At 36.2% G+C, this 17,604-nt stretch overlaps 1 long non-coding RNA gene across 1 annotated transcript in view; it reads right to left on the bottom strand.

The window, feature by feature from the left end:
- Positions 1–4,999: 4,999 nt before the first annotated feature.
- The window catches only part of LOC104006019 (uncharacterized), a 205,604-nt gene continuing 192,999 nt past the window's right edge, over positions 5,000–17,604 (bottom strand). Inside the window, exons 5-6 of the long non-coding RNA XR_008547475.2 lie at positions 12,753–12,943; positions 5,000–5,113 (exon numbers count right to left, since the gene is read on the bottom strand). This is a non-coding gene — a long non-coding RNA (uncharacterized LOC104006019). The remainder of the gene's footprint in view (positions 5,114–12,752; positions 12,944–17,604) is intronic.

The following is a 17,604-nucleotide window of genomic DNA, read 5'->3' as shown; positions in this document are numbered from 1 at the left end:
ATGACTAAAATCCTCACTGTGTATTTGAATAAAGTAACAGACTTTATTTAAATATCCATTAAATGAATTCCCACCCGTGGCTAGGTGATATGCTAGAGAAAACATACTACTGTTATGACTGCAAAAATCAGTATAAAAAGCCTACATTAATTCTTATGTAATGGGTCTTATCTTTCACTCAAATAAATGTATAAAAAATTCTCTATACTCATAACAGCACTTTGGCCAGAAAAGACTTAAACAATGAAATTAGGCAACAGAACCAACTGCTGAGAAACTGATTAGGACTTAAATACAGCAAACATAAAATATATAAAGAAAATGAATCTGCATGCATTACTGTAACAAGTGAAAACAGTATAGAAATGTAACAAGGTGGATAAAGTATAAACCATAGATAACCTTCTTATTGGTTGTGTGTCCTTGTACTAGTCTACTATGCTCTCTAAAAATTGTTTTTTCTTTTTCCAAAATGTGAGAAATAATGCTTACAGGATTTTATATAATTGTAGAAATACTAGCCATCTTTAAGCAAATCTATATCGAATCCTATATAGTGTAAGCATTCAATAAATTATGAAGTCATTACTATTTTAAAAGTAAATATTACTAATAATACTGTTCACTATTTCAGATAACTTTAGCAATATTCAATTTTAAAAACTCTATTTTAGTTAATTCATTTTATAGATATTTATTAAATACCTACAATATGATAGGCACCATTTTAAGTCTTGAGTTATCCAGTAGACTTGGTCTCAATATCATGAAGCTTTATGTATTTGTAAAGGTAACCATACTTAATTAGTAAAAAAATAAATAAATAAAAACTAAATAAATAGAAAATATTAGAAACCATTAAGAGTGACAGCAGGTACTTAACTTGTGTGGTTAGGAAAAGCCTTCACAGGAAGCAGAAATGTGAGTTAAGGTTTGCATGATGAAAAAGATCAGCTTAAGTAAATCTCCTGACACTGGGTATATAATTCACCCAAGACATTATCTAACATTTCTCATCTTGTAGAGATTTAAATATTTTAAATACATAATGGACTTAGAGTTATTGATTATTAGCAGTGATATGTAGTGCATGGACCCTCATTAATGATATGGCTTACTTGTAATATGCAATTCATTACTTCATTCCTACTTCATGCTTCAATATATATGAAGCAGTTATCAAACATTTTAATTTACATATTGAATGTGTTGCCTGTCATGAAGGCAAGCAGCATAGTGGCTAGGAATTTCAGGGCTATATCTGACTTCCTCGGTTCTCTTTCACAAACAACCCTATAACTTGTACAAATTATTTTATATGTTTAAACATTTATAGTGTCATTAAAAATCTAATAATAGTATACATCTTTCACAAACAACCCTATAACTTGTACAAATTATTTTATATGTTTAAACATTTATACTGTCATTAAAATTCTAATAATAGTATACATGTTGTAGAATTTTTAATACTATATGAAATGATGTTCATAACCTAACCTCAGCATCTGGCATATGCCAATGATTTGGTTTTAAGTAATATGATTTAACAAGATAAGAGAAAGGAGCTAGACCACTCTTTTTTTTGTTTTTGTTTTTTTTTTCAGTGTGAGAGACACTGATAAAGGCACATGCCCAGGGTGGATTGAAAACACATAGAAAAACCTTTACCTCTTGTTGAAATGGAGCCAAAGGACAACTACCAGAGAAGATTTTACATGTCAATGAATGAGTGTACTCTAAATGACTTACATTCATGGTTTTCAGAAGTCTATTGCAGATCTGATGCCACTTGTGAGAGTAAACTGTGAGGCTTATCCAAGGACCTTTTCTGCTCAGATTAGTCATGTATGTGCTGTTTGAATCTATTTGACATTACAAGTTGGGGATGAATAATAAAATATAAACATTATATGTGGTTATCTCTAATGTTTCCTTCTTTTTTTTTTTTTTTTGAGACAGAGTTTCACTCTTGAGTGCAGTGGTGTGATCTTGGCTTACTGGAACCTCTGCCTCCCAGGTTCAAGTGATTCTCCTGCCTCAGCCTTCCGAGTAGCTGGGATTACAGGTGTGTGCCACCATGCCCAGCTAATTTTTGCATTTTTTTTTTTTTCGTAGTAGAGAAGGGGTTTAACCATATTGGCTAGGCTTGTCTCGAACTCCTGACCTCAGGTGATCTGCCCGCCTCGGCCTCCCAAATGCTGGGATTACAGGCATTAGCCACTGTGCCCGGCCTCCTGGTTTTAGAAAAATAAAAATAAAAAAATCTTAATTCCTATCATTTATAAATAAAAGTTCAGGCCACACATTGAAAGACTAAATCTTTAAGAAGAGGGAATTTAAAAATACATCTGTATTTAGTACTTTGAACAAAACTGTTAAGTTGTGCCTTGGAATGAATAATCAAAATCCAGATGAAAGCCTACTGAGTATCATCTTGAATCAAATAAGGCATCTAGAGAATAGACACAGTGTGCCCATCTTGTAGAGACAAGATTAGAGGAATGAGGTCTTATTTAGATAAGACATGATATGCCATTTTTATATTTAGCTAAAGTAGTCTATGTCAAGTAAATCATCATTCTACTTCTAGAACTAATCCTCAATTAATGGGAATATCTCTAATTATTAAATGTGTGCGTCCTTACAACTTTAAATTTTGAAACCTGTTCTCAGCCTAAGCAATGGTATTCCAGTGCACTTGTTGAGACAGTCTCCAAGTTCAACCTCCTCCCCGTTTCTTCTAATTTTGTACCCCAGTTGCTGTATGTCTGCCTTATAGAATAGTTTGAATGCACTGGGCTCTTATTAGGTAACCTACCTCCTTTGTTGCATGAATAACTTATCTGAGAACCTCACTGTGAACAACTCCGTGCTGTCGAACTAAATACCAGTAATGGCTGATTCACAAATCACTTCTTCTTGAATGAAATTCTGGATCTTACACTTAACTTGGACCATTGTCTAATGGTTCTATGCACTGGAACACCATGTCTTTCCTATCATTTTTTCAGACTGGGCTGACAGTTCATTCTTCAAACTACATTGAATCTCAAAGTATTTATCTCATCATTAGAATAACTGTCCCAGAGTTTATTTTTAGAGAACTCAATAATCTCTTTGGGTTGGGGAAACATACACAAGCCACCCACAACGAAGTCTCATAATTGCAAAGCATATTATTTGATTTATACCACAATAATCATATTTCAACTCACATTTTCATATGAAGGGAAAGTTTAAATCTATGTTTCACATTCTCCAAGTGCCATTCTGGTTCATTTTAATTTCAGCCACTGAGTTGATAGGACTCAAAGGAAAACAAAATGGATTTATCCATCACTGAACACAATTAATCGTATATTGGCCTCTTTAGGAATGAAGTTAGATAAAATGACTTAATCACAATTTTTCAGAGGGAAATTATAAATAATTAACTACTCTGACTATGACTCCTATAAAAGAAAGTGAAATTCAGCACACCTAAGCAAATGACAATCAGATAAGGAAATTACTTATGAAGAATATTCCATTATTGTAACTGCTTCTGCCCCATATAGCAATACCTACTGGCTAAGGCTACTACTTTTTAAAAATAAAACTAGCTATACTAAGAGTGGAAGTCAAATGTATCCATATAGCTGCACAAATAACTAAATAGTTTACAAATATCTCCATGTTTTACCAATAATTCTGCTTTTCATTAATTCATATCTAGGAAAAATTAAAAATGAATGTGAAGCTGTGCATTTTATCAAATCCCTAAAACTGAAATAGTTTTTATGTCTGAATCCACTACAGAATATGTTTTGGGCATAACCCTGTAGAATTAATCCATGGGGAATTAAGGATTTGTCAAATATAGCTATTTATTTGATACAGTTTTCTCAATCTGCAGGTTTAGAGACATGCCCTGAAAAGAAGCATATTTGTTGATGATACATAAGAAAGATACAAATAATTTATTGTCATACGAATAATTTCTTGTCAGATGAAGCAAATATCAAGTCCTTTTGTTTTTGGCATGTGCAAAACTTTGATGGTGTCATATGCAGTAAAACATCCAACCAGAATAAACCAACAAACCATATTAGTTTGTTAGGGCTTCCATAGCAAAATACCACAGGCTGAGTGTCTTAAGAAGCACACGTCTATTTCTTCTAGTTATGGGGGCTGGGAGTCCAGGAGGCTTGGCTTGCTCTGAGGCTTGATTTCTCTCCTTGGCTTGCAGATGGCTACCCTCCTGAAGTCTTTTTCTCTTTTTATAAGGACATAAATAAAAGTGAATTAGGGCCCCACCCTATTGGCCTCATTTTAATTTAATCACCTCTTTAAAGACCTTACCTCCAAATATGTCTTTATTCTGAGGTACTAAAGATCAAGATGTCAACATATTAATTAGGGGAAATAAAATTCAGCCCATAACACCAACAAAATAAAAGCTTACTCCTTAAATCCCTCAATGTGCTCTGCAATTTCTTTAATCTCATCTATAAAATACTTTCCAAAATCCTTTGTAGCTGGGTTTCAAAATATTAAAAACATGCTGCAGCTGAGATGCAGCAGGTTTTGCCTCAAAGTTGATGGCTGATGAATGATCAGGATAATGGTTGCTGAGAGTTAGGATGGCTGTGACAATTTCTTGAAATAAGAAAATGATGAAGTTTGCCACATCAGTGGACTCTTCTTTTCATAAAAGATTCAAAAGAACTTTTGCACAACAAAGGAAACTAAGAACAGAGTAAACAGACAGCCTACAGAAGGGGAGAACATTTTTGCAAACTGCATCTGACAAAAGTATAATATCCAGCATCTATAAGAAACTTAAACAAATTTACAAGAAAAACACCAACAACCCCATTAAAAAGTGGGCAAAAGATATGAAAAGACATTTTCAAAGAAAACATACGTGTGGCCAACAATCATATAAAATAAAGCTCAATGTCACTGATCATTAGAGAAATGCAAATCAAAACCACAATAAGATAGTATCTCATACCAGTCAGAATGGCCATTATTAAAATGTCAGCTACAAACATCTGTTGTTTGGTGTAGTTATCTTCATCAATTATCTTAGCTAGATCTTCCAGGTAACTTGCTACAGCCTTGAAGCCTTGAGGTGGGTCAGATAAGATGTCAAAGCAGCTGTTATAACATCCTTTGGACATTGAAGATCTAAACTAGTTTAGTTTTAAAATATTAGTATTACTGTAATTAGCATATTTAGTAGACATAAACTATGTTTAGAATTTAAAAATAATATAATGACAATGTTTTATTAAGATGGCTATACTCAAAAGCACAGAAAAGTGCTTACAATGATGCAACCTTACTCATAATAGTGCAGAAGGAGAAAACTACGAAGTCCATCAACTGATGAATAAAAAAAATGGTATAGTCATGCAATGACATTCAACAATAAAAAGGAATAATGTACATGATATAAGCTACACCAAGGAAACCTTGGAAAGCATTATGCTAAGTGAAAGAAGCCAGTCACAACAGACCACATATTATATGATTCAATTTAAACAAAATGTCTGAGAAAAATCCATAGGCACAAAAAGTAGATTAGTATATTCGTGGTGGTCTAGACCTGGTGAGGAGAGAAGGATTGAGGGGAATGAAGAGTGCTTGCTAGTAGGTGCAGGGTTTTTTGGGGAGTAATGAAAATATTTTTAAATTAGATCATTTTGATACTCTATAAACAAGATATAAAACCATTGAGTTGTACCCTTCAAATGAGTGTATTGTATGTTGTGTCAATTCTCTCTCAATAAAGCTGTTTTTAGAAATAAGAATAAATACATAAAGAAGAAAAATTTTAATTTATTATCAATACATTAAAATAAATTAAAATTACTTCCTCCTATATCCATATAAGATCCTTTAGTATCCATCTCTGCTTACTTCTTCTTTTTCATTTCTAGCTACCTATCTATCACTCATTTTCTCTAGCCACACTGGGCTCTGTTCATTTCTGAAAATCTGCCAACATTTGTGTGTTTTTCAATATTAATACAATTGCAAAGTTTATGTCATCTGCTCTCAACTACCCCAACTCTATACTAATGTTTCCTCAGCATTGTTAAAGTCCCAGAAGTAATTTAACAACTCATACAGGTTTTCTCTGACCATGCTTTTATAATCAGTATATTCTGACCTTCTCTACCATAACACTGTCTTCATGATACTTCAGAGTACTGTTTACATTTTTAACCTTTTTATTGGCAGTTTCCTTTCACTAGGATTTAGTCTTAATGAACATAATCATATGATTTTCACTCACCTTAGTATATCCAGTGGCTAGTATAACACTTGACATGAAATAGGCTTGTTTGTTAATTGTTATTAGTTGTTAAATTAATTTAAAAAAGCAACTTCTGCATTAGCTGTGCCTACCTAGCACCTACTATCTAATAGTGAACAAAATATTAGGCTAAATATCAGAATGAATAGTAATTCCTCTGTCAGCAGTGAGTGGATGAATAACTTTGGAAAAGTTTGTTAAAATGCAAAATTTTCATTTTTCTCCACTCCAAAATGATGTCTCTGATACCTGCTCTTACAAGTCTTACAAAGACCAGGCGTGGTGGCACATGCCTATAATCCCAGCTACTTGGGAGGCTGAGGCAGGAGAATTGCTTGAGGCCAGGAGGCGACAGAGCGAGACTGTCTCAGACAAACAGTTCTCAAAAATAAAACTGTTCTGACAGCTGTTAAAATGAAATCGTACCAAAGATCTCAAAAAAGAGACACGAAAAACAATCTTGCAATTGTACCAACCACAAGTTTTGCAGAAGTTAAAGAAAATAGCAACCTGAGAAAACCCCAAATCACATCGCCTTCTCTTCTCTAACCCTATATGTCGCTTAGTCTTAAGTGTTACCTAGATTTATAATGTTCTCTGCTGTGGATCAACTGATTTAAGCCTTCAACGTCTATTTGAGTCATTTTTTACTATTTGTTTTTCTACTTCGACACTTCCTAAGGGCAGAAAAAAATATTTTTGTATATTGCTCACACTCCCTCAGACCTAATCAAACTCCCTTGCTCATAGTGGGCTCGCAATAAGGTCAGATGGTTTCACAATCATTTCACAATACAACAAAGCCAAGTTTTGGGTTTCTAGACCTCGTGAATTTTCCACATATATTTCCCATGTAGATAAAATGAGTTTTTACTCTACATGCTCAATATATGTTCCATATTTTTTCTAGCTAATTAATATGTTTTTAGCATCTGTGTGGTCTTCTCTGCCCTTATTTATTTTTACGTTTTTTTATTTTTTGAGACAGAGTCTTGCTCTGTCACCAGGCTGGAGTGCAGTAGCACAGTCTCAGCTCACTGCAACCTCCACTTCCCAGGTTCAAACGATTCTCCTGCCTCAGCCTCCCCAGTAGCTGGAACTACAGGCACGCACCACCATGCCCGGCTGATTTTTGTATTATTTAGTGGATATGGGGTTTCACCATGTTGGCCAGGATGGTCTCCATTTCTTGACCTCATGATCTGCCTGCCTCCACCTCCCAAAGTGCTGGGATTACAGGTGTGAGCCTTCACCCACATCTGTGCCCTTCTTTTACAATGACCTGTCTCCATTCCAGAATTTAAGACATTGACCTAATTCACATCTCAAAATCATTTACTAATATAAGAGTTTCCTTGAATACTTCTGAGGTTAGTATATTAAAGACTCAACTTCTTCATATAAAACATTACTATTATGGTGAAATTACACAATTTATGTAAAAATCCCTAGTTACCTTTTTAAAACTGCAAGTTGTATAGATCACACAGAATGCAATTTGGAATTATTTTAAAAAGCTTCATAAAATAAGTATGGGAACTTGAGGTCAATAGATTATGAAAATTAAATATGCAAAGAGAGAAAAGGACCTGAACCAAATTAATATTCATGCTGTTAATCCTGGTTTTATGTAGAATTTATGTAAAATTTAGGAATATTTGCCAAGAATGAAAACTGAAGCCTGCAAATATTCTAGTATTTATGATTTATAGACCAGCACAAAATACAGTCATTTGAAGAATACAGTTGATACAATAGCGTCCATAACCATATTGGAAGTATTTTTATATTTAAATATAAGTATTTCTTAAGAATATAGAAAGGATCTATATCAGAAGGCTCACCAAGTTTGTAATAGAAAATAATCCTCCAAAGACACCAGATTCCTGATTGTAAAATATACTAGAAAATTAAATATATATAGTTTTATAATAATGACTGATGTTTGAAACTCACTCTGCACTCATTAAAATTGAGCAAGCTATCTGATATCTATAGATAAATCTTTCTATTCAATTGAATCTAAGTAACATTCTTCTGTGCTATGAATATACAGAAAATACTTATTTGATGGAAAAGATTATTTTCAATACAAAAATGTTTTCTAAAGGAAAATCTTTACAAACACATTATAAAAGTGTATACACACACTTGTAAGATTGACATGTTTAGATATAGTTTTGAAATTCAGGTCAATAACAAAAAAGTTTAAACATACAACTTACTATATTTATAAGCATAGTGGAATAAAATAAACATTATTTGAAACACACCAGCAGTTTGAATGCCCACATAGAACCTACATCAGTATGAACAAGCTATGATGTTGATGTGATGGAAACACATGTTATATAGTATGTTGCATCTGGTAGCTATGTGAGCTTGGGCAATTCACTTTGGCTGTGGAAGTTTCAGCTTCTTCATTGCTAAAAATAATACTCCTATTAATGATAATAAAAAGAAGTGTTTTTTAATACACAATGTCTGGTGCTCACTGTGTAGGGCTGTGCTCTGTGTACTTTCCAAATACTATTTCACACAATGCTCCATAACTTAGTGACATGAGAATATTAATACCTCCATGTTTTCAGATAAGAAAATAACTTAGAATGGCTAAATAAGCTATCCAGATAAAACAGATAGAAAGGTTTGACTATAATTATAATATTATCACCTAACTTACAAAAATGCTGTGAAAATTAAATGAGACAAGAGTCATGGATTTATTTTGTAAAATAAAATCAACACATACAAAAAGTGTAATAATGGTAATAGACTCAATTTTTAAAGTAATGTTTTAGAATAGTTATTTAGCATAAAGCCAAATGAGACATATATATTCAAGTGTATACATCGAAATACACATCGCAGGCTCTCAAACATTTGAAGATACATGAGTCAGTGCTCAAAGAATTTCCCAAGATAAACAGCACAGAAAAAAATACCGTGCATAGAATTTTATTTCTTCAATTAAAAAACTGAAACTCTATTTATCCTGGCTTTTTTATACATATTCCTCTGGTTCTTTTATTCACCTATTTTATGGATACAAATCAGTGATTTTTGGTAAATTCACAATGTGCAACCATCACCACAGTTCAGTTTTTAAAATATTTTCGTTACCCCCAAATATTCGTTTTTGCCCTTTTGCAGTCATCTCTGTTTCCATCCAACATTCCAGGAAACCTAATCTACATTGTGGTGTTTGTTTTATGTTTTTTAAGCGACAGTCTGGCCGTCACCCAGGCTGCAGTGAACCGGCACGATCATGGTTCATTGCCACCCTTGATCTTCTGGGCACAAATGATCCTCCCCTACCTCTGCTTCCTACGTAGCTGAGACTACAGGTGACACTGCTATCTATGCCTGGCTAGTTTTTGTGGGAGTTTTGTTTGTTTGTTTGTTTTGGGGATTTTGTTGTTGTTGTTGTTGTTAGAAATTGGTCTCGCTATGTTGCCCAGACAGGTCTTAAACTCCTGGACTCAAGTGATCCCCCTGTCTCTTTATCCCAAGGTGCTGGGATGAAAGACATGAGCCACTGGCACCTGGCCTTCTAATATTCTTGTCTCTAGATTTGCTTTTCTTGACATTTCATATAAATATAATTAAACAGGGTATGCTTTTTTGGAAGCACGGCCATATTGTAGCATGTGTTGATATTAAAAAAAAAAAAATTGCTGAACAGGCCGGGCGCAGTGGCTCATGCCTGTAATCCCAGCACTTTGGGAGGCCGAGGCGGGCGGATCACGAGGTCAGAAGATCGAGACTGTCCTGGCTAACACGGTGAAACCCCGTCTCTACTAAAAATACAAAAAAAATTAGCCGGGCGTGGTAGCGGGTGCCTGTAGTCCCAGCTACTTGGGAGGCTGAGGCAGAATGGCATGAACCCGGGAGGCGGAGGTTGCAGTGAGCCGAGATGGCGCCACTGCACTCCAGCCTGCGCGAAAGTGCGAGACTCTTGTCTCAAAAAAAAAAAAAAAAAAAAAAAATTGCTTAACAGTATTGCACTGCATGGATATACCACATCTTGTTTATTCATTCATCAGGTAACAAACATTTGGATTATTTATAATTTTTAGCATTTTTAATAATGCTGCTATGGAAATTTGCTTATAAATTTTGGTGTGGACATATAGTTTCATGACTCAGGTGGGTAGATATCGAGGAGTAGAGTTACTGGGTCCTATGGTAGATTTAAATTTAACTTTTAAAGAAACTATCAAACTCATTTCCAACGTGATGTTGGACATCTTTCCATGTTTTTCTATGGGGAAATATCTATTCAAAGATTTTGCTGATTTTTCATTGGGTTGTATGTTTTCTGATTTTTGAGTGGTAAAGGTTCTTTAGATATTGCAGATATAGTAGTCCTTTTATAGACATAATTTTCAAATATTTTCTCTGAGTTTATTGCTTGTCTTTTAAATTTTCTTAGATGTGTCTTTTAAATAGGAAACGCAACAGTTTTTTTGTTTTTTTTGTTTTTTGAGACGGAGTCTTGCTCTGTCGCCCAGGCTGGAGTGCAGTGGCGCCATCTCAGCTCACTGCAAGCTCCACCTCCTGGGTTCACGCCATTCTCCTGCCTCAGCCTCCTGAGTAGCTGGGACTACAGGCGCCCGCCACCACGCCTGGCTAATTTTTTTTTTTTTTTTGAGACGGAGTCTTGCTCTGTCGCCCAGGCTGGAGTGCAGTGGCCTGATCTCCACTCACTGCAAGCTCCGCCTCCCAGGTTCAGGCCATTCTCCTGCCTCAGCCTCCCGAGTAGCTGGGACTACAGGCGCCCGCCACCACGCCCGGCTAATTTTTTGTATTTTTAGTAGAGACGGGGTTTCACCATGTTAGCCAGGATGGTCTCGATCTCCTGTCCTCGTGATCCACCTACCTCGGCCTCCCGGAGTGCTGGGATTACAGGCGTGAGCCACCGCGCCCGGCTTAATACATTTTTCTTAACCCATATTCACATAGCTTTCTTCTATGCACATGACTTTGATTTGGAACTAAGTTAAATCACAAGAGAGAGTTTGAGTATCTATTTGCTAGTGTGATTTGTGGCAGACATGGCATGATCTGCAACAGAGATAGTTACTTACTGATCTATCACACAGTTTCTTAACACAGCGGCTTAATGAATGGTTCTGGAGTGTCAAATAGTAAATCATTTTCAGATTGCTCATATTACTTGAGACAACAACTTTCTTAATGGCCCAGTTTTGTCACATAGTTCCGTCTGTTATGTCTTTCAGTGACTATCAAATCACTTCTGGCTTAAACTAGAGTAGACTCTGCTGACTGCTACTAAGAACCCTAGTAATATATATGCCTGCAGAAATTAACCGCAAAACTTTAGTATTCTACCTTGGGGAAAAAGGAACCAATAAAGTGTATTTTATGAACAACAGAAAGTACCTACTGTAGTATTACTATAACTTTTCCTAATATCACTTAATAATGCCACATTTATGAACATCAATATTTTTTATAGTTCTGAATATGTACACTCAAATCTATAGAGCACATAACTATAAAATATCTAAAATTTGAGACATTTAATTTTTTTTCTTTTTTATGTTTATTTTTACATAAATTTGAGATCATATATCTGCTTATATGATATTTCAGATTATTTTGATGTGTAATGATCATTAAAATTAATGCTGTGAAATTATTGTGAATGATTCTGCAATGAGGTTGAAGAAATTAGTCACTATGAAGGCAGTTCAAAGGTTCACTTTTAGCCTATGATTTGATTGATGAGAAAGTCAATTAAATCATAAAAATACAAATTCTGATTGAAGAGAAGGGAAATTCATCCAACAAAAAGAAGAATGAAATTGCCCAAAGAGTAAATTTCTATTTAAGGGAAGAATAAGAAACAAATATAGTTTTTAAAAATATAAACATAAAAATTGTGTTTCTCTTAGTAGAGACAGAAAATAATATACATAAATTAAAATATGTGTGTATATATAAACACATATGTATGTGTATAACTTTGTATATATATTACTTAACATATGTTACTTAAGTTTGCTGTGTCTCGACAGGGGTTTGAAAAGGAAGAACAAGTTATTATGACTATTTAGAACAGAAGTGTTTATGCTTCTGTCTAGATGAGTTGAAAAATATCTTTTAATGACAGGTACCATTCCCTGGCAATTCTTCTCGAGGATTCACCACAAGGCAGATCTATATCAGCTTTATCTATATTAAGTATGTAGGTTATAGTGAGAATGCTGGGCTTCTATCGCAAAATTGAAAAGAATGCAGAAATTAAAATTTTCCGAAATGAATTACAAAGCTGATGCAATTATTTTCTTTCTCTTCTAATCATCTATTATTTCTATACAATTGATAAATTATTATAACATACATTTGCCATTCATTCATTTATTCAAAAACATGTATTGTAAACACGTAAATTATTTGGAGCATTTCTCTTTACCTGGTTAAATAGTAGATAACAGAATCCGTATGAACATTCTTCATCCTGTTTCTCTGTTTTGATTTTTAGAGACAGGTTTTTGCTAAGTTGCCCATGTGGGCCTCAAACTCCTGGGCTCTAGTGATCCTCCCATGTCAGCCTTTTGAGTTGGTGGGAATACAGGCACACACCATCATGCCTGTCCTCACATCCTATATTATGAATTAAATAATATGTTATTTAAAATGTAAAATTTTCACAAACTACCTGTCAACATAGTCTTTTTTGAGGGGGATGGGATTCATATTTCTATTTTCCACATAAGGAGACATATAGTATACAGGCTCATTATTTAAAACTAAGAAACAGAAAATATGGTCCACACTGTCTTACAAAAGTAATCCATTTTTTCTAGTTGTCAGTTTCCTTATATAGAAAATGAAGAGAATAAGATCTCTAAGATGAGTTTATTATAATTTTCTATAACATTATGAATTCTAGCATTGGAATTTTTAAGCTTCAGAACCAACTAATTTTGACTTTTAAGTTTAATATCTGTAGATAATGAGTTTGATTTTTAAAAATAATGTAAGGAACATAGGGTCAAACATCGCCAATAATCAACTTTAAAGTGATTACTACGCCTGTCTCTTTACATTCTTCCCCATAATTTTTCAGTTCGGATATTAAATTAAAACCCCTAATGTTGCACACTAATTTTCTAATATTCTTGCTCATATAATTTGGCTTACACACTTTCCAGTGCTGATTTTGCACCTTCAGCATTATTTCACATGCGAGAGAATGTTAACTTGCAAAACTGAAATGAGATTTCTATACTTTCGGGATTTTTCCATTCACTACCACATAAGGTTGCCACAATAAATTTTTAAATGCATATGACAATCAAAAATTATGACCAAGAGTTATAAAGATTATATAGACAATCCAAAGTTTTTCTTTTCTCAATTGGTGTTAATAATAACACATCTTACAAATTCAGATAAATTAACTAAATTGTTTAAATCACAAAACTAGTAAATATAATATCAGAGTGAGGAACCCAGCACCAATTTTTAGCTTCCACGGTCTTGGTGCTGGTATAAAGAAGGATTTAGGTTTCCATTTGAAAAGGAGAAAATAATTAAACATGAGGTTTTGTAAAAAATAATATATTTGGTCTCATTTGTTTCAATGATTTGAAAATAAGCTCCAATATACTCAGGCTACAACAACAAAACACCGTAGACAGTGTGGCTTAAACAACAGAAATTTATTTCTCACAGTTATGAAGGGTGGAAGTGCAAGATAAAGGTGCTGATGGAGTCATGTTCTGGTGAAGTTCCTCTTCCTGATTTTCAGACAGCCACCTTCTTGCTGTGTGCTCGTATGGTCTTTCCTTGGTGTCTGAGCACACAGAGAGGGAGAGAGGCAGATAGGGAGAGATAAGAGAGAGAAAAAGACAGAAAGAGAGAGGAAGAGAGAGAGAGGGCTTCCTCCTCTTATGAGGCCACCAATCCTAGTGGATTAGGACCCCCACACCATGACCTCATTTAACCTTAATCACCTAAAATGTTTCCACATATTGTCACATGAGGGGTTACAGCTTCAATATAGGAATGGGCGTGGGGGGTGGCGCAATTAAGTTCACAGCAAAGCGCATACTGACTTTCATAACTGCCATATAATCTCCAAAATGATTCTGTCTGGGAGCCAGAGAAATTCCTGGAAGACATATGTATTATCTCACAATGATAATTTTAGCTCTTCATTCTTCTTACCAGAAAATGAAACAAGACAAAGTTTGTTATTTTTAGACAAAATTGACCTTTCTGTTCAAAATGAATTGGCACTCAATGGTCTCTTATGTAAAGCAACAGCTAATAAGAGGAAAAATGAAATGATTAAGGAACACTTAAGAATTAGGACTCAGACCAAAATTATCCACAAGTCGAGACCAAAACTATGAATAATAAATATCAGATAAGAGAGGGTAGAGCTAATGCTAGAGGAAAATGTTGTCTGAGTTAATTAAGAGTACCAAGATAAGGAGTTTTCAATAAAAGAAAAATGTAAATTTTTTATTAGCCATCTATATTTCCTAAATTTATTAAATACCAGCTTCTTGGCCAGTATGTAAATTTAGCAGTTTCATAAACTGATTCTTACAAGTTAGATATGGCTTTTGATTCAAGATAATATGTCCCATTGAACTTTCCCCATTAATTAACAGCGCTATGGAAATTTTAGCTTTGCCATTTTAAAATAAACCTGTGAAGCTTTACACTTTAATTTACAATGTATGTGGCATTTATGTTCTCTCAAATTTTCTTTCTTTCTTTTTTTAAAGTGCAGTTTTCCTTTTGCTTGCATTCTTTTTTTTGGGGGGGCACATTTATTTATTTATTATACTTTAAGTTTTAGGGTACATGTGCACAACGTGCAGGTTTGTTACATGTGTATACATGTGCCATGTTGGTGTGCTGCACCCATTAACTTGTCATTTAACATTAGGTATATCTCCTAATGCTATCCCTCCACCCTCCCCCCACCCCACAACAGGCCCCAGTACGTGATGTTCCCCTTCCTGTGTCCAAGTGTTCTCATTGTTCAATTCCCACCTATGAGTGAGAACATGCAGTATTTTGTCTTTTGTCCTTGCGATAGTTTGCTGAGAATGATGGTTTCCAGCTTCATCCATGTCTCTACAAAGGATTTTGCTTGCATTCTCAGCATTCTCAGGGTATTTGAGTGAGTTAGCAAAAATTTTTTTTTCCCCTCTGGCTTTTTTTTTTTTTTTTTTTTCCAGATGGAGTCTTGCCCTGTCACCCAGGCTGGAGTGCAATGGCATGATCTTGGCTCACTGCAACCTCTGCCTCCCAGGTTCAAAGGATTTTCTTGCCTCAGCCTCCTGAGTAGCTGGGATTACAGGTGCCCGCCACCATGCCCAGCTAATTTTTATATTTTTAGTAGAGATGGGGTTTCTCCTTGTTGGCTCGCCTGGTCTCTAATTCCTGACCTCACAATCCACCCCACTCAGCCTCCCAAAGTGCTGGGATAACAGGCGTGAGCCACAGCGCCCTGCCTTCTCCCATATTTCCACACCATTCTCAGTTTCTCTATGTGATAAAATAGTGATCAATTCATTGATTTCTAAAATGGTTTACAAAATAGAAATTCTCTCTAAAAGCTGAAGGTAGCATGAGCCACAAAAGCTGATTTCCTCTCCATTTTCTGTTCATGAATCAAATAAGACTCCTAGAGAAAGAATTTCTGAATGGTAACATCTGAAATTATATTGTTGCTCTCTCTCCTATCAGGTTCAGTTCTCCATTTTGAGCTATAATTGTAGATATTCTCATCTAAATTCCATCAGGACCACTAACCCAGTTAGTAAACTTTCAGCTATTTTTCTTTTCTTTTCTTTTTCTTTTTTTTTTTTTTTGAGACAGAGTCTCGCTCTGTTGCCCAGGCTGGAGTGTAGCGGTGCGATCTCAGCTCACTGCAATGAAGGAGCTTCATTGAGCAACAGAACAGCTCTCAGGAGACCCAAAATGTGTCACTCCTTTCTGCAGGCAAGTCATCCCAAGAATGTCCAGTTCTCAGCAGGAAGTAGACCTGTGATGGGTAGCTCCTTTCCACAGGCAGGTCATCTGGATGATTCAAGGAGACCTGAGATGGCTAGCTCCTTCCTGCAGCTGGTAGTCCTGATGTCTGTGTCAGTCTGGCTGAGTCCAGGGTTTTTATGGGCTCAGAAGAGAGGACATGTGTGCTGATTGGTCCAATGGTGGGCAATGAGCAGGCCCAGAAAAATCACCATAGGTTCTCCAGGCCACAGACTCCACTCTGAACTGGCACGGCAACCTGGCTCCCAGGCTTCAGGCCGGCCCTGGTTGGAAGGTGGGGTTTCACCAGGGACTTGCCTCTTTCCACCCAGGAGCCTGTCTGCCTCCCACCATCAACATGCTGTCCATGGCACCCAGGCTGTTCCTGCGGAGGGATGCCTGCAGGCCCACTCTGAGGTGCTGTCAGCATCCCCTGCCTCCCTCTCATGCACGTGAGCACCTGATGTGGTTTGGCTGTATCCTTACACAAATCTCATCTTGAATTGTAGTTCCCATAATCCGCACTTGTCATGGGAGATACCTGTGGGAAGTAATTGAATCATGGGGATGATGGTTTCATAATGGCTTTCTCCCTTTGCTCGGCTCTCATTCTCTCTCCTGCCACCCTGTGAAGAGGTGTCTTCTGCCATGATTGCAAGTTTCCTGAGGCTCCCACAGCCATGTGGAACTGTGAATCAATTAAACCTTTTTTCTTTATAAATTACTCAGTTATGGGTATTTCTACCTAGGAGCATGAAAATGGACTAATAAAGCACCCAAAATCTGGAGGGGGCTGAAGTGGCAAGAGGTTGGTGTGTTAGCATCGCCTTGGGTGCACACACACCCGGCCAGGTCGTGACAGTGTGCAGTCTCGGCCTCAACTTTGCTCCACACTACAGCAGGCACCAGGAGTGGGCAGAAGCCAGGGATAAGGAGCAGGCATTTCTCAGCTTGAGGGAGCAGTGGCTTCTCGGGCCCCCTGGAGTGGACGGATGCCTAGGTCCAGAGCCGTGGCTGAATGGCTGCAGCTGTGCCCAGGAGCACCGGGCTCTCACCCAGCCAACTCATTAGGGGGCAGGGCTCCCACCTGTTCCTGGCTCCCACTGGACCTGTGGAGCGGGCAACCCTGGCCACACCTCCCCTGCTGCAGCTGGCATCTTCACAGGGGCTGCTTTAGATGGGCTGCCACTGCCATTATTAATAGACCCTCAATTTTATTATGTTGAATTTTCCAAAGCACTCAAGTCTCTACCAAAACGAATAAGAAA

The sequence above is a fragment of the Pan troglodytes genome, chromosome 3, assembly GCF_028858775.2.
Source record: "Pan troglodytes isolate AG18354 chromosome 3, NHGRI_mPanTro3-v2.0_pri, whole genome shotgun sequence".
NCBI lineage: Eukaryota > Metazoa > Chordata > Mammalia > Primates > Hominidae > Pan > Pan troglodytes.
This window is presented reverse-complemented; position numbering and strand designations above follow the sequence as displayed.